General features: G+C 55.8%; 1 protein-coding gene across 20 annotated transcripts in view; it reads left to right on the top strand.

The window, feature by feature from the left end:
• MEF2D (myocyte enhancer factor 2D) overlaps positions 1-22,704 on the top strand; it is a 94,916-nt gene that overhangs the window by 28,773 nt on the left and 43,439 nt on the right. For 12 of the 20 annotated variants that reach the window (XM_030024617.2, XM_030024618.2, XM_041125769.1 and 9 more), the window contains exon 2: positions 15,904-15,973. The gene's annotated coding sequence lies outside the window, so the exon portion shown is untranslated. Of the gene's footprint in view, positions 1-14,941; positions 15,405-15,903; positions 15,974-17,721; positions 18,106-18,969; positions 19,132-19,399; positions 19,594-22,704 lie in introns of those variants that run through there. The other 8 variants (XM_030024626.2, XM_030024614.2, XM_030024627.2 and 5 more) reach the window with 6 other exon arrangements.

Genomic DNA, 22,704 nt, shown 5'->3' with positions numbered 1-22,704 from the left:
GGTTGCGTGCTTGGCAATGGGGCGGGAAGGGGCATGGGGTGGAGGGGTGGAAATATGGCTAAAACTGGTTTATTTTCTGCTCGTGCAATTTTCCTGTTCCTCTGCTGCAGCAGAGCTTGAGGCTCCTGGGATTTGGGGGGGCTGATGCCCTTGGGGCTCCGGCTTGGGTCCTGGTTCATCCCTCCTGTGGGGTCACAGGTCACCTTCCAGCTTGAAAACTCGCTGGCACCAGCACAAGGGCTCTTAGGGGCCAAACTGTGATAGTGTGATGCTAAGAGCACCCGGAGGTATCTTATGGCCTTGCAAAAAACACGGAGGAGTGGTGGGTTTGTCTCCCATTGGGAGCCGGGCAGGAGCTCGGAGAGTTCTGCATCCTGTCAGTGATGGGATGCCACCGGACTCTGATGTGGGCAGAGCAAGGTGGAAAGGAAAGGTGGTGGAAAAATAAAGGTGAAAAAGGGCTGGGCAGCTCTTTTGGAGCTGCTTCATTGCAAAGTTGGTTGGTTTTGCCGCTGGTCGGGTGCTAAGCTGTGGTGGGCAGAGCTAAGGCCGCCCCAAAATAGGGTGTTCCTGCTTGGGGCTGCCTCGGGTAATGCAAGGGCTGCCTGGGAGTTTCGGACTTGTTGCTTTGTCCTGGCAGAGTGGCAGTTTGCATCCTCCGAAACCCTGCAGGGTCTGGAGCATCCATGCCTGGGGAAGCTGCTGCCCAAATGATGCCCAAAAGCGGGTACCCTGGCTCCGGGGGCAGGAGCTGACCCCCATCCCCTGCATCTCTTCTGCTGCACGTCAGCTCTGCTCCTCCAGTGTCTGCTAATGAAGCTAAGGTGCTGCCTTGGTTGTTTCTTTCTTTTTTTAATTCTTTTTCCCTAAATACATTACCAGCGCAGTTCGTCCATATTTCAACCACCTTCTCCCTCCTGTTCTTGCGCTGAAGTCTATAATGCTGAAATTATAGCATCACCCTCATCACCATGGCAACACGCAGGGATGTATTTTAAAAAAAAAAAAAAAAAAGGACCAGAAGCCCTCCAAGGATTATGACTTCAGTGAGGGATCAGGCTGGAGGGGAATCTGGGTCACGGCTGGAGCAGGCTTTTCTTCCAGCCTGTCTTCGGTAATTCCCCTTACTGCGATCAGGGGAACGCATCGGGGCAGGGTAGAGCTGCCATTAGCACCCATGGGTGCTCCCTGGGGTGGGTCCATCTGCCCCGCGAGGTGCTGGGCTCCCTGTATAGGAGATTGCTCGGCACCTGCGTGCACCCCAGGAAAGAGCATCCTCTGCGAGCTGGGTATTCCCACCAGGCTTTTTAATCAAAAAAAATCCAGGCTTTTAAACCAAAAGTCTTTTCTATTACAAAGCGCGCAGTGCCTGCAGGAATGTCAGAGCCATGCTCCCCCCCCCCCAGTTTGTACATTGCAAGTTTTCTCTCTCATCCCCCAAAATAAATAGGACTCTTTTTTTTTTTCCTAATTTTTTTTTCTCCTCTTCTTCTTCTATTTTTTTTTTTTTTCCCTCCCTTTTTCCACACCCCCAGAGCCGCTGTTGCTGGTGGCAGGGAGCCCAGACTCCATAGGAACTCAGAAATGCTGCAGATCCAAGCCCCGGCTGCCCTCTTGGTTTCGCAATCCTTTAGAGGGGGGAGAGAGAAGGAATAAAATGGGAGGAGATTTTTTTTTTATTTTTCTTTATTAGAGATTTATAGACTTTCCCACCAGTAGGGACAAGGAGCCGGAGCTGAGCGGCCAATTTTCTACAGTAAGTTTCCAACACTGCTCCTCTCCGGCCTCTGCGAAACCCTCTGCGGCCTCGCCTACGGTGGGTTGGGTTGGTTTAATTTTTGGAAAACCATTGGTGATGCTGGCGGGAGGGCGGCAGGGCGAGGGCTGTCGGCACGGGGGGTGACGGTGCTGCTTGGTGTGCCAACACCTCCCATGGCAGCGACGGTGGGTTAGGTGATGCTAACAGCCAGGAAAAATCGGCTCAGCTGGTTTTTCTTGAGCTGTTAAAGCCATTTTTTCTACCTGTTTATCGGTCGCATGCCAACCCTTTGGCTTGGGCTTCCCGGTGGTGCTGCAACTGTCACTCGCGTCTGTGGACCCTCCGGCTTGCCGGGCTCGGTGCTGCCGGGGCACCTTCACTGACATCTTCATCCCCCTCTGCCATTCGGTCTCTTGGGGTTTGTGGTCCATTTATTTTTAGGTAATTGCAGTGTGCGGGCTCTGAAGTCGCTGGTTGGTAAGACGCAGCCGGACAAGGGAGGTTTTTGTTCGTGAGTGTATTTTAAGCAGCTGGTTTTTTACAGGCAAGAGCCACTGGCCAGCTCCTCGTGCCGGTGTGGAGGGATCCGGCCGATGCCGTGGCCGACTCCCATTCCCGCGGAAGCTGCCTTACCTGCACCCGGTGCTGTGCATGGGGCAGGGTGCAAAGGTTCTGCTCCCTGGCCCAGCTCCGCACCCTCATGCAGGATCCAGCCCTTTGTCAGCGCTCCTGCTGGGGGGAAAAAATCCTCCCGCCTAGAGCTGTGCCTGGATGAGATCTGAGTCCTGGCAGCTCTGGTCCGAACGTCCAGTGATTAATGGGATTAAATTGGTGCCCCTAGTGAGGTCTTTTTATTTTGCATCTGGTTTTCTCAAGACTTTTTAAGCAGGGGGGGGGCCGGGGCCGCATCGTGCTGAGATCTGATTAGATAAGGGAGAGCTGCCTGTGAACAAAATTCCTACCGGATAATTATTTATACCTCCATGTGCGTCACTAGTAAACATCTGGATCCGCTCCAAACATCTTCATTTGATTTGTTTTGTAGTTTCTTGACAGGGATGTTTGTCAGATCCCCTCCCCACCTCCCTTTCGTCACGTGGCTTTGGACGACTCGGCTGAAATTAGGGGTCAGCTTCGAACAGTTGCCCCGCTGCCCGTGGGACGAGCCCGTCCCTGCCTGCTCAGCGCCAGCCTTGCTTGCCCGTTCATCCCCAGGAATTACCGGTCTTGGGGCTGGTTTAGCAAATTCCCAGCTCCTGGATTCCCGCAATGGGGTGAGAGTCACATTGCCCTTTCTTGGGAGGAGAAAGTTTCTGGTGTTTGTGGTTGCAGGAAAAATACGAGTGGCCAAAAAAACCCAAAAAACAATCCCAGATGTGCTGCTTTCTATTTTAAAACATCATCGTTTGATTTGGGGGTGAACCAGACTCCCGACCTTTTGGAGCACATGGAGCTGGCAGTCACGCTGAGCTCTTCGAGACCAGGGCTGACTTCTTGCTCTGTTTGTGTAGAGCCAAGAAATGAATATTAATAACTTTCCCTGAATGAGAGTTGAGTACCTGCTTCCCCGGGGCTCCTTGGAAGGCTCCGGCTTGGGCGGATAACATCAACAGTCATTATGAACGGGACTGAGAGTATCACTCCCCGCACCGCGCGCAGCTGGGATGCAGATGGGAAGGGACTGGTGTGGGAGGGGAGAGATGAAGGAAGCCTCTGGCTCGCTTTTAAAGTGCCTCGGGCAGGGCTTTCAGGCGCCACGAGCAATTTTTTTTTTGTGTTCCTCAATCCTTTTGGAGCCCCGGCCCCTTCTTTGCACAAGTGTGATGGAAAAACCATCCCGAGTCGCCGGAGCTGGTGACGGGTGCCGGCTCCTTCCATGTTGGCAGGGGCTGAAATCCGGGTCTCACCTCTGCCAGGCTCACCAAAAAAAAAAAAAAAAAAAAGTAAGTTTCAGTGCTGCACCCTGCCTTAATCTCTTTAAACTGTATTTCACTAATCCTTCATTAGGATCTCATTGTGAGCTTGTTATCCCTTTAGGGCTTAGAGCTGCGCGTGGTGGCATCGCCTGCAGATCCAGGGCAGGAAGGAATTGTGTCGTCCCCGCCGGCGCCACGTGCTCCGCCAGGATGTGCCGGCAGTGCTGGGTGCCCGGGTGAGATGGGCTGTGCTCTGTGGGGATGGGTGCCTGCTGCTCTATCCTGCTCCCACCAGTTTTGGCTGCTCAGAGAGGAGTGGGTGACAGCAGAGGTGGGTGCTGGGTGCCTGCGGTCCCAGTGTCTTTGGTGTGGACCACAGGGACGTCATTTCCCCTTCATCGCTGGATGTGCCCATCTGGGGTGTCAGTGTTGGGGAGGTGTAATGTGAAATAGAGCTGGTTTTTGTCTGCGCTGGGGCTAGGTCTTCCTTAGGAACATTTCTGAATGTCCCCACTGCAACAGACCTCGGTTCCAAGGGTGAGGTTTTAGCCGGGTTATCTGTCAAGCTCGTGGGAGGTGACCCTGAACCAGGAGGAGGGCAAGCTCGGTGCGCGCTTAACCCCCTTCCCGCTGCCGCAGGAGCCTTAAAAAGGGCATCGGTTGGACCCGACGTGCCACAGGCGGATTCCTTCCCTTAGCGAGTGGTTGCTTTCCCGCTGGGAGGCTGGAGCTGGTGCCTTGCTGCTCCGTGCTGCCGGCTCCTCCAGCCTGTCCTGGCACAGCCACGCTCCCTTTTGCAGCACCCAGCTTTTGCATCCTTCCCCCATATGCAGGGACCTTCTCGGGGCGACTGGGTGATGGCAACAGCTCTGCGGCACCCAGGGGGTCAGGAGACATGCAAGTCCTGTTTTTGGAAGCTGCTTTGGAGGAGGAGAGTGGCCTCGCACGAGTCTAAAGCCGGAGAGGTGGAAAGTTTCTCTCTGGATAATTGAGCAGGGCTGAGCACGCTTGCCTTGCAGGCTGCGATCTGCAAGATATCAGGAGATGGTCTGCAGAATGATTGCAAAAAGCAAAACAAAAACCGCACACCCACACATTCCCACATGCGCAGGCAAACAAGGAAGCGAGCATACAGGGGGATAAGCGAGCAGCCGGAGTTGAGACTCAATTTTATTTGGTGGAAAATGAAAACCATCACAGCAAGCGAGAGGGTTCCTGGCTTTTTTTTCCCTCCTCAAAAAAAAAAATTAGGTGGGATTTTTATCTTCCCTGGTTTTTGCTTTGTGTAGAAATGTATCTCTAAAGAGGAGCTTGGTGGCTAAAAAATTGCTGCCTGTTTTAGTGCTTTTCTGTCCAACCTCCTCGTTGCTGGAAGGTCTTGCAGACACGTATGTTAACATGTCCTCATCCACTTGTACATGCCAGATACAGTGGGGTCGGGAGAGGGGAGGTGACTCCTCTGACATTGCCCGGCAAACAAAATTGAACCAGGCTCTAAAATTGCATGTGGCTTGCTCAAGAGCGTTTGCTGGTGTTTAAAGTTTAATACACATTTATTTGCCTTCAGCCATCTCTGCAGGTTGTGGTTTTTTGCAGCTGCCAGGGCGTGAGGGCACGGTGAGGGGCTCGTGGCATCACTTGGCTATAGTAGATGTGGTCTCTGCAGGGAACCCTAAACACTCAGATTCCCAACGTAGGACTGAGCGACTTTGGTTCTAGCTCCATTTATTTCTGCAGCCAGAGTGGGGCTCGTGCTGATGCTCAGCCTGTGCTGGAGCAGTGGCAGGTCCTGCTCCCCCCCGTGGGGCTTCCCTTCTGCACCAGAGCACGTAGGAATCAGGGAGCATTGTGAGCTGTGATTTGCACTGGCTTTTATCCTTCCAGCAAAGGGGAATCGTGATGTCCAGGAGCTCTGGCTCCCGGGGTTTCACTCTCCTTGCCTTGGGTTTTGCAGCCCTTTGGGGTGCTCCCACTGTGGGGCTCAGCTGGGGTCGTGCCGTCCCACTCCCTGCTGCTGGGAAGGTAGAGCTTTTCCAAATGCCTCTTTCCCCTCTTCCTGTGCCTATAATTAGCCCTGGCTCCCTGCCACCATATACTGTACGATCCTGGAAAGAGGTCATGGCTTTGCTGAAATTCTTGGGAACAGAGCTGCCTTTGCAGCTGGGAAAGTGGTGCAATTTCCAAGCAGATAAGAAATAGGGCAAATGCAACTCTTTTCCCCTGCTGTAATTTATGGGCTCTGGGCATGGCATCTCATGGCCTCCTCCCTGGTCCGGCTCTCCTCTTGCCTGGCGGAATGGATGAGTCCGTCCGGATCAGCAAAGAGGGTCAAACCAGCTTCTGCCTCTGGTGTGCTGCCAATCGCTGTCCCGGCAGCGGGGGGCGAGGAGAGCCCCTTCTTCTCCTGGGCCACTGGGTCTTGTTTTCCCCTTCTGCTGCATCCTGCCCAAGGTCTTGCCCCAGGCTGGAAAAGGAAAAAAACCCAACCTGTTCCTGGGTGTTTGTGGTCCTTTCCACTTCTAAAACTTCCCATTTTTATGAATTTCCTGGTTGCAGGGCTCCCTTTGCAGCAGGAAAAGCATCATCTCGATGATCTTAAAGGTCTTTTCCAACCTAAATGATTGATTCTATGGTCTCCAGCCAGGTGAGGAATAGGACCCCGCTTTTCTCCCAAGAAAGGGCAAATTTTCTCCCAAAGAAAGGGGCTGGGGAGGTTTTCCTGCCTCTGAACCCTCCTGTGCAAACTGTTGAAAAACTCAAAGTGAAAAGAGTATTTTTAAAATAGAAAACTCCCTTCTTCATAAAAGAGAGACAGAAATACAGCAAAATCCCCTGTTAAAAAGTTTCCCAAAGCTCTGCTGTTGTTTCTCTACCCCTGTACACTAATTCTGAGCAAAAATCAGGATAAATACAATCAAAAAGGACAGGAATGGAGAGCAAGGGCTCAAGTTGCCATCCCGGCTGGGATTCCGCATGTGCTGTATCCCCCCGGCAGCATCCTGCCGATGAGCCGACTTTCCCTTTCCAATGGAGAGATTAGCTAAAAAAAATACGAGATTAAAAAGCAAAACACTTTCCATTTGTTTTAATTGGCTCCTAGGCCAGAGAGCTTCTTCTCTTCCCTCCCTTTTAAGTCTGTGATTTTCACTTTAAATTACAGGGCTGCGGGGCTGAGGTTTTAAGGGGAAAAAGCACAGAGGATGCTGAGGTCCACGATGCTGCTGCCAGGTTCCCTCTTGCAGCACCAAGAGCTTTTCCAGCGATAAAGCCTTGATAAATCCCGTTTTTTGCATTTGCTGATGGCGGCATCTTTATACTGGGGATTGCATTTGGAATTCAGGATTTTTCTGAGGGTCGTTGGGGTGGACCCATCAGAGGGAGGTGCCGGGAGGTGATGCTTGCATCAGGCATGGAGGTTTCATTGCGCTGCGAGGGATCGAGTCATTCGGGGAGTGGCAGGGCAGTTTCCTACGGATTCGTGCCACTCGGTTGACTGGTTAACCAAATTACACAGAGATCTTCTTTTTTTCTCTGTAGGTGCCTATAAAATCCCCCTTCTGCTTTCCCCTCGCAGCAGTGTACGTGGGGGGCGGTGTAGGAGTTGCTGACGATGGCACCGAATGTGCAAGCGTTTCTCCGCACCTCGCTGGAGAGAAATACTTTAATCTTTTTAAAAAAAAAAAAAAAAAAAAGGATCTGAAGTTTGGAGAGTAGGCGCCCTCCCGACGGAGATTCGCCAAGGATGCAAGGGTTTTTGGGCTTGATCCTGTAGATTTGGGTAACCCAAAGGCTGATTTTATTCTCTGGCTCAGGGTCTTCCCTTTGCTAGGTTTTTGGAGGCTGCCAGGTGGCAGAGGCTCGCTCCATTGGGATGCTCCTCCCGCTTTTCCAGATGCAACCCTGGCTTTGCAGCTGGTGCGGAGTCATGCTTGGTCACTGGATCAGCGCTTTGCCTTTTGGCCCAAACAGTTTGCACGAGGGGTTGGGGTTTGCACGAGCGGTTGGGATTTGCATGAGGAGTTGGGGTTTGCATGAGGGCTCGGGGACAAATCCTCTTTTTGATTTTGGGGACAAGCAACCCTGGCTCCTGCTGAGGTTGTGGCTGCACTGGCTGGTTTTCCAACCCCTTGCAGGGGTTTTATCTGGAAGTGATGGTGGGTGCTGGTGTCGGTGGCTGTCACCGGCAGGCTGGGTGCTGGGGGAGTGAGATGAGGACGGGTTGTTGAAAGGTGCTGGGTGCCTGGAAGGCGGCAGCAGCCCTGGCCATGGCTGGCTTAGCTCAGGAGACACAGGAGGGTCTGTAGCACAACCCAGAATTAAATGCAAGTCTTCCAGGCGTTCTGTGTTTGACCACAAAGCCATCCCTCCTCTGTACAAGGAGGGCCTTTTTCTTTCTTGTTTGCAAGTTGCTCTTATAAGCAGGTTTAAAAAAAGCTCTTGGCTTCCAGCAAGGGTCATGGAGCTGGGCTGGGATTTTCCGGCATGGTGGCGGTCCCCATTCCCCGGGGTGGGGGACAGCAGTGAGGGGCATGTGGAGGTTTGCCTGGTCCCCCCCTTCCTAGTGAGTGCCCACCTCCTCCATCTGCATTTGCAATCCTGTTTGCACGGGATTTTGGGGGCTGGCTGGCAGACCCTCTCCCCTTGCCCAGCCGACCCCAGGAAAGCCCTGTGCTACCCCAATATGTCACTTAATCGCAGCTGGGAGGTGACTTAGGACCTGCCACTGTTTGTCAGAGCAGGGAGACGGATGGGCTAGAGGTTTTGGACTTGGGCAAAGGTGTTTGTTTGGTTTCCATGGGGAGAGTACGGGCTGAGCCGCCACTGACAGCCCGAGCTGCCCTGGGAGGCTGCGGTAATGCAAAACGTCCCCGGGGCTGGCGGCTGCTGACTCAGGCGACAGCAGAGCAGGCGGTGAGGGGCCTGGGCTTTGCTCTTAATTACTATGATTTTCTCCCTTCCTCCCTCCCGCCCAGCTCCAGCGCACGCTGGCATGCAGCCCCGGCTCGCCACACCTCACCCGCTGGCCCTGGAGTTTGGACCTGCCTCGCAGAGCCCAGGCTGAGGCTGTGCTGGCCAGCTGGCCTCGACACTGGTGGGCACAGGGGCACCCAGACCTGCCGGGTTCCCGGGCTTGGGGAGGGGGCAATTGCTGTATCAACCTGGGCGAACTCCCTTGGGGACCTGCCAAGGGGGGGTCATTCCCAAATAGGGGGGCGATGGGAGCTGACACACGCTCAGCGGGACCCCGTGTGCTTCACCTGTGCCGGGCATGTGCATGGCAACTCCTGGCGCCGTCCGTGAGCTTTTTGCATGGGTCCATGTCGTTGCTGTAAACATGCGAGCTCTGCCTGGCACGGCGCCCCAGCGGTGGCCAGGCTGGCACAGATGCATGCCCAAGCGTGCCAGTGCATGCACAGATGTGTGCCCCGGCGTGCTGGGATGGGGTTGCAGATGGGGTCCCTTCCAACATCACCCGCCTGGTCCTTGCACCCGCCACCCCTGCCACGGCACACCCCCAGAGCTGCTGCCCTCCATAGACATTGGCAGGCACCAATATGTGTTGAAGAACCAGCCTCACTGTTGATTTTTCCCCCGGCTCCGCTCTTGTCATCCACGGGCAGTTGCATCGGTCAGCAGCTGTGGAGCGTCAGTGATAAATTGCCAGTCTATGTCTGGTGTGCGTGCTGGCGGGATTTGGATCCCCCTCGTGCCTCGCGTGGGGTTTTACGTGGATGTGAAGCTGCTGCAAAGCAGTGGCAGAGGATCTGTCCCCACTGTGCCACAGAAAGGAGAGCGTGGCTTGAAAGACGAGTCAGAATCGGATCTGTGATGTTTGGGGAGAGCCAGCAGCGGACAGAAGGGGTTGGTGGGGGATTCAGGAGGGCTTAAGGGGAGTCAGGGGGCAAAATGGCTGATGGTACCTCCTCTGCTTTACCTCTGCCTTGGAAATGCTGTCAGGAGCTGGAATTGCAAATCTGGAGTAGCTGTCACTGCTGCTGTAAAGCCTCCTGCAGCCCTGGAGCAGCACTGGGCCCTTTCATGTGATGCCCCGGAGGGTACTGGGGGCCGTGAGCAGGGTGGGGGCACCCACAGCCCCCCCCCCCCCATCACCTCCGAGCCCACTCACCTGCCCAGTGCCCAGCACAGCACCTGCAGAGCTGCTGCTGTCTCTATCTGGGAAGGTGCAGATGCCTGCGGCCAGGTTAGCTGGTGCCATCAGGCCCCAGTGCCGGTGCCAGCAGGTGGCAATGTGGCCCGAAGCATTGCCTCCATCACCGGGGCGAGGGCAAGAGGTGGGTGCTTGGGGTATGGGACACCCACATCTTGGCATCCCTGGGCTCTCATGGGAGCCCCTGTGATGTCCTCAGGTGTTTTGGGGTTGTTCTGGACTCAGGGTCCTCCTGGTGCTGGTGGGTGAGCAGGAGGGGACAAGGAGGGAGGTGAGGGGCTTGCTCAGGGGAAGGTAATTGGGATTTGGGCAGGGGGATGTTTGTGTTTCCAGCTCTGCTGTTTGCTTCCCTTCCCAGTGCCTCAGTTTCCCTGCTCTGGGAGGAGCAGGCGCTGCTGCGAGGCAGTAGGACCACCCTGTGTGGGCAGTCGTGGTCCTGCTGATCCACACTCAGCTGATGTGCCGGGACATCCTGTGGCAGTGTCAGCCCCTGGACGGGCTCTCGGAGTGGGGACATGCAAACCGGAGCCTGCCGAGAGGTATTTCTGCTCCCGCCAGATGTGCTGGGTGCAAGGAGATGGGTGGCCCAGCTGTGCAGAGAGGGCAGAAGCAAGGTGGGTGCTGTGAGCCAGAGGAGACCCCTGCGTCCATCCCTCATCCCATGCTTCCCCCGGACCCCCCCACCATCGTCACCGTTATGGCACGGTGCGTGGCTTTGCTCCGAAACCCATGCCGGTCCCCAGCTCTCCTGCATCTCCCGGCCACCCCCGCCCGCCCGCGTCCATACAGCTGGAGGTTTCGGTTCTGCATCTCCGCTGCCCAAGGGGGAACTCAGCTGGCGAGAGCGAAACTCGGTGGCTGCAACGGTTGCACACGCGCACCGCCCCCCCGACGGCACCCACTCCGTGTCCCCGAAGTACCGGCAGGGCCGGCGGCCGCTGTTGCAACACCCGCGGCGGCGGCTGTGCCACGCGCTCGGTTGCCATGACCTTTCCTGGAGCACGACTCAGTGGGGATGGAGAGCGGCTGTCCGGCACCCATCCCAGGGCTGGATTTGGGCAGGGGGCCTGTGCTGGGACCCTTTGTGGGGGCAAAGCCTCCACAAGGTGACCTGGAGGAGCGGAGAAGTGAACCCCCCCACCGCAATTCCCACCCTGCCTCGAGCTGGGGGCACCTTCAACCCATCCCTGTGCAGGTGTTGGAGGAGCACCAATGGTGGTTGCACCTTCTGCACGACGTGGACGTGTCCTCGGCACGGTTGGCTTGTGCCATCGCTCTTGTGCCATTGCTCATCCCTGTACAGCCGAGCATCTTGTGCCGCTGGAGGTGGATTTCTCCTTTCCGGCTTCCACCTGCTTTCCTTCTGTCTCCCTTTCTGCAGCCCCTGTCGCTGTGCTGGTGGTGTGACTCGGGTGCAGGATCCGGCACGATGGGCAGTTGGGAGCCGTGGTTTCTTGCTGCATTTAACCACCAGCCTGTCCTGCCCGGCACTCCTGCCTGGAGTGGGATCTCTCCTAGTTTGTTCCTTGCCAGAGGAAACCCAAATGTAAGAGACTCATCAGGCCTAATTAAGCCCTGGGGATATTCCCAGTGGCTGGTGCAAACTGGAGGCCAGGCCGTGGCTGAGATGCTTTAGTTTCATGGGCTGGAGAAATGGAGAAAGTCCTTTTTTTTTGGCTAATGCTGGGGCTGATCCTTGCTGTTGCCAGGACCTCCCCGAGACCGGCGCAGCACAGCCCTAGCAACTGGGGTCTGGGGTCACCCCAGTTTGGGTTGGGGGCCCACAAGCGCCTGGCAGAGGAGTGGCGAGCCGGGTTAGGAGCCCGGTGGGGGGAAGTTCGGGTTTGGTATCCAAATGTTTGTGGCCCTGAGCCCGTTGCTAGAGGAAACATGAAAAAAGGGGAAGGAGAGATTGCGGTCGGCTGCTCTTCCCCTCCGCAATCTGCGCCTCCCTCTTGGCCTCTTCGGCTCTGCTTTGGCCCGGAGGAGTCTCAGAGTGGACAATTTCTCCCCATCCATCTCCCTTTCTCCCCTCAGACTTTACCCCTGTGTGCCCGTGGAAGTGGCCCTGCGGGATAATGCTGGGGATGCCAGCACCCCGAGCCAAGCCAGCTGTGCCGAGGCTTTCCTTCACCAAGGTAGAAAGGCAAGCTCACGCTGGCGGCTTAATTGACTGATGATTGATCTAATAACAGGGCTGGGAGCTCATTTGAGTGATTTAGCATCTTCCAGCCTTCTGCGCATGGTGAGGATGGGTTTTGCCTGAGACCCTTCCTCCGCTGGCTCAAGGGGTTTATTTATTTGGGGGTATTACATGTATATATGATGTAGTTGGCGGTGTATATATATATATATATATATATATATATATATATATATATATATATATATATGGGGGTGTGTGAATTTGGGGGGATATATATATGAGGGTATATATGTTTGGGGGTGTATATCTATATATGGGGATATATATATGTGTATATATGCAAAGACTGGCTGTGGCACAGGGGCTGCCAAGCATCACCTGAGCAGATATCCAGGGTAGTCCCCAGGAGCCATCCCTGCACATCCTCTGGGATCCTTCCAGGCAGGTTGGAGCAGCTCCACCAGCCACCCGCTGCCTTTGCATGGCAGGTTGCACCAGCCTGACTACATCAGTTAAAAAATGGGGGGGTCCCAGGAGGTCCTCCCCACATCAGGGAGGTTTTCCTGCTGCTCTCGGGGCAGATTCCACCCTGAGGCATTTTGGTTTGTCACTGGGCAAAACCAAAGCTTTGGTTTTCAAACAGGAACAATTTTATCGTCTGCTCAGCATTTTTGTCTGAAAGCTGGACGAAAAGATTGTCTTCTCTTTCCCCCTTTTCCTCCCCTTCTTTTTTTCCATTAGAAAGGGGAATTCACTTGCCTTTGCTGCTTCCATCACTCCCCTACGTGATTTATTTTTTTCTTTTTCCCCCAGCTTGTAAAATAACAGAGCATTTTGAAAAGATGATACTTCCACCCTTTCCTGGGCAGCATTTCTCTCTTTAAAACAAAAAGGCTTCAAACACAGGTGGTGCTGTGGGAATCAGACCTGGGGACTGAGCAGGGTCCCTTGGGGCTGCCGGCGGCACGGTCCAGCCCCAACCTTTCACCCGGTCCTGGTCTCACCGTGCCGCAGTGGGTTGGATGGTGACCTTTCGAAATACCCCAGAATCCAGAGTTCCTGGGAGCCATGCCAGGACGCTCGCTTGCTGGCAACACTGGCGGGTGGGGGCTTTGCTCCTTTGCACTGTCTTGAAATGCTGCAAAATGGGGACTGGGGGTTCACTGGGGTTTACTGGTGCTGGATGTACCACCGGGTCTGAAGGGCAGCGGCTTTGGCAGCTTGGCTGGGGCATGAAGCAATGTGGGAGCCGTGGGGCTGGAGAGGATCGGGCCCTTGAGCTCACGTTTGTGTGCACTGTGGTCTCTGGACCGTCTCCCTGTGTTCATCCCCATCTTGGGGGCTGATCCAGAGCCGGGCGACGCTGAGGTGCGGCCCTGGGCCAGGGTGTGACCAGGCCCTTGCAGGGAAGTGTGTGGGCTTCGTCAGAGCCGCCTGGCAGGCTAAATACCCTGAGACCGATCCTGGCTTACCCAGGGTTTCCTACCTTGCCACGGCGAGGGGGGAGCCGGTCTGCTGGAGTGGGTCGGCAAAGGCATTGCCATTAGTCGTCATGATCTGGGGACCGCAACATGGCTGAGGGCTGCGTGGATTTGGATGTTGTCTGACGGTCATCGTCATAACAGGCCAGTTGGCTCTCGTGGCCGGGGATATAGGCTTACTGTGAATAATCAGCCACGGGTATTTTTGCTGTTGGGGCTAGGGTCTGTGTAAGTGGCACCTGGCATGGCTGTATGGGCTGTCCCGTGACCGCCACGTGTGGACCAGCACCATGGACACACGGCTCTGGGTTCAGGTGGGCTGCGAGTGGGGACCCTGCAGCCCGTGGGGGTGCTCCTGGCTTGTCTACCGGCATCCTCCACCAAGGGGGGGCAACTCCGTGTACAGACATAGGAGGTCTTGCTTGGCTGCATGTTCCCCCTTGCATCCCAATGGGATGGTGGAGCTGCCTCCGAGCTCCCCAGGGCGGGCGGGGGTTCTGCTGCCTAGAGCGGAGCCATCCCCGGGCGCAGACCTGAGCCACATGTTCGCATATCCTCCACCCAGCCCAGCCTGTGGTCCCCGGTCCCCACGCCGAGGCTCTGCCACAGCCCTGCAAGGCGCTGCAATGCTGAGACCAGCAAGAGCTGCTCGTACGCCGAGCGGGGGGAGTTTCAGGAGCTCGTCGAGAGACCCTTTGCATTAAACACCGGGGACGGCATCCATGGCATGGGTGCCAATCTCCTGCAGCCCCTTGAGGGTGGTCCTGCTCACGTTAATGTCTCCACCCCTTGGAGCCAGCACTGACCCAGGTCCCTGAGGGTAACACCTGGGTTTGCACTAATGACAGTCCAGTGGGTCCCGGTGCGGGGGAGTTTTTTTGCAGAGAAGCAGCCCCTGATCCCTGAGTTGGCAGCTGAGATAAGGCAGAAAGTGGAAGCGCAGGTAGCGCAGTCCCTCGTCCTGGCTGGGAGTGTGGCACTTGCAAGGTGACACTTCTGTGGGTGTCCTTGTCCCCACGTGGTCGATCATTCTGTAGGATGCTCTTTTTTATTAACGGAAATAAAGGGGTGGTCCTGGGGGGGGGTCAGCTGGTCGGTCTGGGCATTAATGGGTGCAAGTGGGGCAGTAGCTGAAGCCCCCCATCCTTGTCCCTGCTGCTCTCCCATCGTGGAAGTGATGGAGCCAGCCTCGTCTGTCTGTCCCGATGCTGGGAAATCCTGTGGCTGGTCCATCCACAGGACCCCAGTCCACATGGTGTGAGGTTTGGTGCTTTTGGCAGGCTGGAAAGCTGCTTGTACCCGGCTGTTTTGGGGTGTCCCCTCCACGTGGCTCCTTGGAGGCGAAGGATAGGTGCAGCCCAGGCCGGAGCCATGCGTTTCTCGCTCTGGCTTTGTTCAGGCTGAATTTTGTAATGTCAGGAAATGAGCTGGCCGTGGGAGGGGAGGCAGCCGGGGAGAGGAAGGCTGGTTTTGCGGTTGAAGCGGAGGATGAAGACGCCGGAAAGCCGAGCACAATTCCTTGCTCTGTTTCAGGCGTTGGGGGTGAGGGTGCAGCTCAGCTTTGGGAGCAGGAGCTCGCGACGTGTTTGGAGAGCCGGGTGCTGGCCTTTGTGCCTCAGTTTCCCTTTTGTTCAGCGGGAGAAAGCGCCATTCCTCTCGCTTGCGGGAGTGTGCCGTGGGGGCCGGGCTCTGCACAGGGGAGGCACCGTCCCACACTGGATGGTTATGGCCACCGGTAGATGAATGACCAGCACAAGGCTGGCTGAAACGGCTGCGCTTTACCCTGTGGATTGCCTCCCATCTTTGAGTGGCAAGTGAGATGAATTTAGCAGCTGTGTTTCCTTCTGGGCCACGACATTTTTTTCTCGTCGAGGACTGCTTTGGGCCAAGTGCACGGGCTGCGCTCCCTGGGAGAAAGCATCCCAGCACACAGGTCGGTTCTTTTCCCTGCGGGGCACGTGCGTAAGTCTTCACAGAGATCGCAAAGTTCACTTAAAACCTTGAATGACTTGCTGCCAGGCTGGCTCTCGTCCTTCATTAATGATAATTTTTGGTTTATGGTTTGTTTCATTCCTGAGCTCTTTTTAGTTTCTTTTCCCACCCCTGGTCTCTTGCTCCTTTTTTCCACCCTTTCTTTTGCGGTCCCCCAGGTTCCTGTACCCTATCCCCACCTCTGGGCACCAGGATGCTCTCATAGCATTGGGGCTCCTGTTTCCTTGCAGGAGCCCGGCAAGGTCCTAGCAGCCATGCTCGGGGTCAGGGCAGCGCGGGAGGGGACCCCTCCAGCTCCTGTCCCCTCAGCCAGGGCTGCTGTCACTGAGACAGCCCTTCACTGTCCCCTCTGACCGACCATGCTCCAATGGCAGATGTAAGGGGAGCCCGGTCCTTGCCTCTGTCCCTCAGACTGATGGCTGCTTGCTTTTTCTTTGCAGTTTGATTGAGGACCGGCGGCCGCAGCTCATCCTCTGGCAGGCGCAGAAGATGCAGGAGTCTGCATAGCAGGTAGGGGAGGAAATCCCAACCTTCGGGCTCTCGCTGCCTTTCCCCTGAGTTCGCTTGCCAGGGGCTGTGCATCTCCCCTGCTCCAGGCTGGGGGCGAGGAGGGGACCCCCATGGAGGTCATCCTGGCTGGATGCAGCTCAGGGGTTCAGACTCCCAAATCGGTGCAAGATCTGACCCTACAGCTCTGCTCCAGTGGCAGGAGGAGCAGTGGGTCCTGGTGCCGGCAGGGAGGCAGGGAGCACCCTGCCCGGCTGAGCACCCCTCTCTTGCTGTGGGCACAAGGGGGTCCTGATGAGCGGGACCGGGCACCAGAGTTCCCCCCCTTGCAACAGGAAAGCTGGCGTGGAGCAGGGAGGTAGCAACCGCTCGAGGTCCTGCAGCCTGGTGGGAAGCCCCGCACCCAGCAGCGGGTGCCTCTGCGGTTCTCCAATGCCCATCTTCTCCTTTGCTTCACTGCCTGGTGTGGCTCTGCCAGATCCCAGCTGCAGTCACAGCACTGATTTGGGGCGCTCTGGTTGGGGTTTTCTTGGCAAAACGAGGGTGTCGGCACAAAGGAGGGTTTTCCTGCCCTGGTTTCTCCCTGAGTGGACGAGACTTGTGGCCAAACCCGATATTGTTTTGTCCCTTGTGTTCCTGAGAAATAAGGTGCTGTTGGGAGAGGGCCCCATGTCCAGGTTTGCTCCCTTCTCGACCTTCTTTGCCTGTTTATTGCTGTTACAGTAAATGTTTGCATCTCCCTTGTCTGCAGTGAGGTTGTGGTAGAGACAATGCCGCGGACCCATTTTATGAGGCCTCTATGGTTTTGTGTAATGTATCTTCTGTACCTGATATTGAAATCAATAAAAGGAAAGATTTAAAAAATAATCTGACCCCAGCTCCTGAAAGGAGGGGACTCTGTCGTGGCTGCTTAGTGAGCAGTTTTGCTGGGTTGAGATTGCTTTTTAGTGCCGGAGAGGGGCCAGGTAATTTATTTGGAGGCTTGGTGCTGGGAGATGGGATAGCATTCACCGTTTCTTCTGCAAGGTCAGGACCAAGGGCTTCGTCTTACCATTGGTTATGCTGATGGAAACGAAGAGCAGCTCCACAGGCTTTCATCAGGGTGAAAGCGGTGGAAGGGCCCTGCTGTATCTTGGTGATGCTTGGTTTGGGCCAGCGATGGGCTGTGGTGTGCCGGAGGAGAGCAGGGCTGGGAAGGCTCGGCTGGGTCTGTCCTGCTGCAGTTTGGCTGAGCGCGGTGCTGCGGCAGAGCGCCGGGTGCTGGTATGGGACAGGCTCTGGTCTGCTTGCGTTGGGCATAAATAAAGACTAGCCAAGGGGCACATTTTTTAGTGCAGTGAATAATTAAATGGAGCATAGGGGTGATAGGGCTGTCTGCTGCGGGGTGTGCTGGAGCTCAGGGGTGGGAGTGGAGGGCAGGACCCTCCACGGCTCCCGAGCATCGCGGTCCTGTCCCCCTGGTCCGGATGCCGGTGGGCAGTGGCAGGATGTCTCTGCAATTAACATGCGTTCTCCCCCAAATTGCTGCTTGCTGCTGGAGACGGGATGCTCAGCTCCACTGACTCCATACTGACCAGTTACAACAGCTCCTTATTTTTTAGGCTCACACAAATTCTAGTTTTTCGGGTCAACAATGTCCTCCCACAAAGCCCCATGCTGCCGCTGGTGCTGGCACAGAGTTTTGAGCAGGGGAGAAGCAGCTTAGTGATTTCTGTAGCTGCATAATTGCTTGCTCCAAGGAGCGGTGCATTAAGTTGTGTGACTTGGGGAGGAGGATTTTGAAAAACATCTCCGGGGACTGCTTTGAAACTTGTCCCCTTCGCTCTGCGAGTGACAGGAGCTGAGCAATTAGAAAAGCAATATCGACCCGGCCTCGGAAGCGTGTGACGACCAGCACTGGGCAATTTAATCCCGACGAAGCCACGTCCTTACGTCCTACGACGTGCAGCATCGCTGCCCACGATCAATAGGCATTTTGTCTTCCTGAGGCCAGCCCCATTTGAGGCGCACCAGGAAAACCTCTCTCTGCCCAGACGCATCTGCTGCAGAAAACTCTTCTAGGGCCCGTGACCTTAATTGAATCGACTCTTTCATGTCCTGAAGATGGTCGTATCATCTCACTGCAGCCATGCTCGGTAAATCACGTGTCCGTTACCGCATGCACAAGCTGCAGGGTCTGTGCCAGCCTGCTTTTCTCTCGATGAGATTTTGCAGCCCAGAGCTGATTTTCAGCTGCTCGGGAAGAGCCCTTGGGTCACCGGGTCTGCTCCTCTGCTGTCTAAGGCCTTGCATCATGTTTTCTTGGACATTTAATGCTGATGGAGATCTGAGTTTGCAGCTCCTGGGCTCCCACCATGCTTTAGGGGTGAGCATGCCGCCTTGCCTGGCACCAAGCCGTTTGCAGGATCCTCCCTATTTCCAGGGAGAGCTCGTAAAAACCGGCTGGTGGGCTCACCAAAAATCCCACTTCTTGCCCCTTTCTGTCTTCGGCAGAGGTGGGATCCTGGGTTTGGTAAAGCGATGTTTTCCTGCCGTCCTGTGCAGCTGCTGAAACGCGATCGTGCTGCTGGAGGTCACCTTTTAACTCCCCGCGGGGCCGGGTGGCCTTTCGTGGTCACAGCTCTGCCCTGTGCTTTGGTTTCCTGAGCTCATCCGCTATTTTGCCACTGAGGCAGGGGGACGGGGACGGGGACGGGGGGGGGGGGCGGGAAATGTCTTCAAAACCCTTTTCCCTTAGAGGGGAAAAGCCAACTTGGTCAGAAATGTTGTCTAACTGTGCCAACCTGGCAGCGGGGCTCGTCCTCGCCGGGGGGTCCTGCTGCGTCCATCCCCATCCCGCCGTGTCCCTGGTTTTGGGGCGATGGAGGAAGCAAGCCTGGGGGTTGCTTTCGGCAGCTGTTCACGAGTGAACGGCTCTGGCTTGCTCCCTTTCCCCCCCACCCCCTTCTCTCCATGCTTAACCACCTCCTCCTGCCTTCACATCTGCCTCTGCTCTTTAGACGCTGCGGTGTGCCCCGGCACTCCCCAAACAAGGTTTTGGGAGAATCGGGGGCCGGCAGACTGCCTTGGCAGTGGTGGGGACAGCGGTTCGATCCCGCGTGCTTCCTCCCGTCCGCCAGCGCGCAGCAGACGTGGAGAAGGACGCAGCCACCCTGTCTCCTGTAAGTACCTCTCACTCTTTCCACTGGAGAGTTAAAATTAGCAACTTCTTTTTTTAAAACAGGCGTCGCTTTAAACCTTGCCAGCCCAACTGGGTTTCCTTTTATTCCCGCCCCCCCCACCCCCCGCCCCGGCTCCTTTTCTCTTGATTTTTTTTTTCTTAAATTTTGTTGTTATTGTTGAATGTATGCGTGCACTTTTCTCCTTTTTTAAAATTTTTTTTTCCTCTCTTTTCGTTCCTTCCTTTTTTAAACACGGGTGACGCTGCAGTGTCAGTGTGGAGTTTGGAGCCAAATAAACAGCCCGGCACACCCCCACCCCGATCGCCTTACAGAGCCCGGTGCCGGAGCCCAGCGCTGAATTTAGAGCCCTTATCTATTGTCAGCCTCTGCGGTCGCTGCTGCTCTGCCGAGGGGGGTTGTTTGCCCCAGATCCCCTTTTTGCTCCTGACACAGATCTTCAATGTGAGTGTGCCTCTAATTATTTTTTTTTTCCCTCTCCTTTGTGTTCGTGGTAAAGCACAGAAGTGCCCGTAAATCAGGACCCGTTGCTTTTTGTCCAGGGCTGCGTGGACAAGGAGGGAGAAGGGGGGGTCTGGGCGGCGGGTGAGTTCCCATGTTGGGAGGATCAGTTGCATGGAGAGAGGGGGAAACTGAGGCACGGAGGGAGGACGTGTCTCACCAATGGGGAGTGGGTGAGCCGGGATTTCCTCCTCTTAAAATAAAAACAAATATAGATGAGGAAAGAAAAACACAGCAGGTGTGGGCTCAGATGCAGGATTGGTGCCTGTCCCGGGTGATAAAATCCAGCCCTTTGGGGAAGCTCGCACCCATGGTCCCCTGCGGCAGGGACGATGCCGGGGACCGACGCGGGTGGAGGGTGCCACAGATGGAGCTCTGCTATGCCGGGATGGAGCTGGGGGTTGGAGGTGGCCGTCCCAGCCCGGATCTGTGAAAGCAAACAGGAAGGCAAGTGGGGAGCAGCCCACCGTATTTACTCAGGCTTTAGGGAGGTTATTTGTTGTGGTTGTTCTGAGGTCGGTACTGGGGTTTTTTAACATCTTCCTGCTTGGTGCTGTTTCCTTTTGGCCAGAGCTGGGTGCCCAGCACGGTGGGAGCTTGCGGCTCATGTAGGGAGGTGAGCTGGGTACCACGCACCTCTCCACCCAAGCATTGGGTGAGGCAGGAGCATTGCGCTGGGGCTCTCCCTCCTGTTCCTTCTCCTCCCTTAACTATTTCATAAATGTTTGGTTTGCTCTAGAGACCAGCCCGGCCGGTCCTGCGCAAGGGACGGATGTGGTGGGGCTGAGACCGGCGCTGGGCTTGGCTCAACCTAGAAAAAACGTTTTCCATCTTGATTTTTTTTCAGGGTTTTTTTTGTGCTGTTACTGCTTTGGGGCTGGGACTGCCCAGATCCTGCCTGGGGTTAATAATGCTGATAATCTTAATATCCAGTTCTGTGAAAATTAAGATGCAAAACCCATAGGAAGGAGGATGGCATCCTTCAGAATTGCTTTTAGTGTTTCCCTCCCAAGACATGCTCTCATGTGCTGCCCTGGCTCTGATGCTCATGGACAGCTTGAACACAACCGGGGCTGGAGGATAAACTTTGCTCTTTGGGTTAAACCCAACCCTTTAACCATCGCTGGGGTTGGGTGAGGCAGGTTCTCCCCTCTGCTTGACTTGGGGAACCTGTCACGGAGGGGTTGGCCCCATTTGGGGACAGGGTTTGGGTCCGTGGATCTCGTCCCCACTGCAGGTTCCCAGGTTTCTGCTTTCAAAACCAAACAGCTGCCCATGGCACTGCCCTGGGCAGCGGTGGGAGCAATGATGGCTGCAAAACCCTTTCTTCCTCCTCTTCCTCCTCCATCTCTTTTGGGCAAACAGTCGATTTGGGCAGCTATTTATTTATATTTATTTATTTTTATGTCCCTACCCTTCAGCCAAAAATGTTGACTGAAATATTTTCATTTCTACCCACAAACTCATGCCTTTTGAAAACCATGCTTTCTCTCTCGCCCCCTTTGCAAGTCTGCAGAAAAAACCCTGCCTTTTTTGGGTCTTTTTTTGCAATATTTTCCCTTTTCCAAGAGGAATCGTGACTGGTGTTTATCCGTGACACTCCTGCACTCATGACGGCTTCCAAGCTCTCGCCTGTCCTCGGGGTCTGTCTCCTCTGTGCCATAGGAGCATCCCAGCATCTTCCCTGTCATCCCTCCGAAAACCTGGGCTGGGACCCGCCACCAAGCCCTTGGCTTCAACCGCACCTGCATGCTGGTGGTGCTCTGGCGCAGGAGCTTGGAAGGTGCCAGGCCTAGGAAGTAGTGGCACCTCTGGGAAGTGCCAAATTTTGGCATTTCCCACAGTGACTGGGCATCCCCATCGCTCTCCTGAGCATCACCTCTGCAGTTTGCTGGGGTGCCAGAGGTGGGCACAGGGCCAGCATCTGCACCCCTAAAACCTAGGGCTGGCCAAAATCACTGCCCCTCTGGCACGTGGCTTTTGGTGCAGTCGCAGAGAAGGGCTCGGCAGGTCAGGGACCCCGGCAGGGGATTCCCCACCCCCCCGCCGCCTAAATCCTCCCTACTAAAACACAGGCTTTGGGTGGGTTGGAAAAAAACCCTTTCAAAACAGAATAATTTTCCCAGCTATTCCTGGAGGATGCTTCCTGGGATGAGGTCTGGATAAGTCCACCTCGCCCTGCTAGTGAGAACCATCAGCCAGCGGGTCTGGCCGGAGCTGCCAGCGATGGCCACCGGTGCAGGCAGACCATGCCACACGCCAAGCTTGGCTTGATTTTGGTGGTCTGGCCGGTGCCGGGGAGCGAGGAGGACAGGATTTGTGCGCCTGTGTCTAGAATGTGCGTCTTGTGAGTGAGTGGTAACAGCTGAGAGCCAGCTGTCTCGCTGGATTTTGGCTGCCTGACGAGCCAGGGCCAGATCCTCACCCACCCGCCTTGCTGGCTCACGGCTTGGGAACATGGGGTGAGGATCCGGCCCTGTCCCTCATCAGCCTTTTGCCTACAGATGCATGTGCGTGCACGATGAGCCGGGGGAGTGGGGCCATACCTCGTCCCGGCAGGTGGCAAAGCCTTTGTGGCATGGCGGGCATCCCCCAGTCCCAGCAGCCGTGAGTCAGGCCAGGGATGAGGGACCTTGAGCCGGTTTGTCCCCTGCCCCGGCTTTGGCTGCAGCAGCTCTGGGTGCTCTGCGGTCCCCAGCGTGCTCCAGTGGTGCCGCGTGCCTGGGTTCCGGATCGGGGGTCCGCAGAGCACTGGTGCCAGCGGCAGATGTGGTGGCTGATGCAACGTTATTCGGGTGCTGGGTTGGAACCACCATGTTTTCAAGGCAGTGGCAGGGGAAGAGGAAGTTAAACCCATTTTTGCTGTGTGGCATCTTGTCCTGGTTCCTCCTGTTCACTTAGAGCGAGTTTGGTTTGGGTTCAGTGGTGGCTGGACCCTGGTCCGTGCCTCTTGGTGGGCTTCAGTGGCTCCTTCTCCTCTCATGAGGCTTGGGCAGTAGGTCTTGGGGCCAAGGGATGGCTCTTTCTGCTTGGTTCCTTGTGCCCAGAGCCTTG

The sequence above is a fragment of the Aquila chrysaetos genome, chromosome 9 (assembly GCF_900496995.4).
Source record: "Aquila chrysaetos chrysaetos chromosome 9, bAquChr1.4, whole genome shotgun sequence".
In the NCBI taxonomy this organism is placed as follows: Eukaryota; Metazoa; Chordata; class Aves; order Accipitriformes; family Accipitridae; genus Aquila; species Aquila chrysaetos.
Note: the sequence above shows the minus strand (reverse complement) of the source record. Positions and strands in the feature narration are given on the sequence as shown.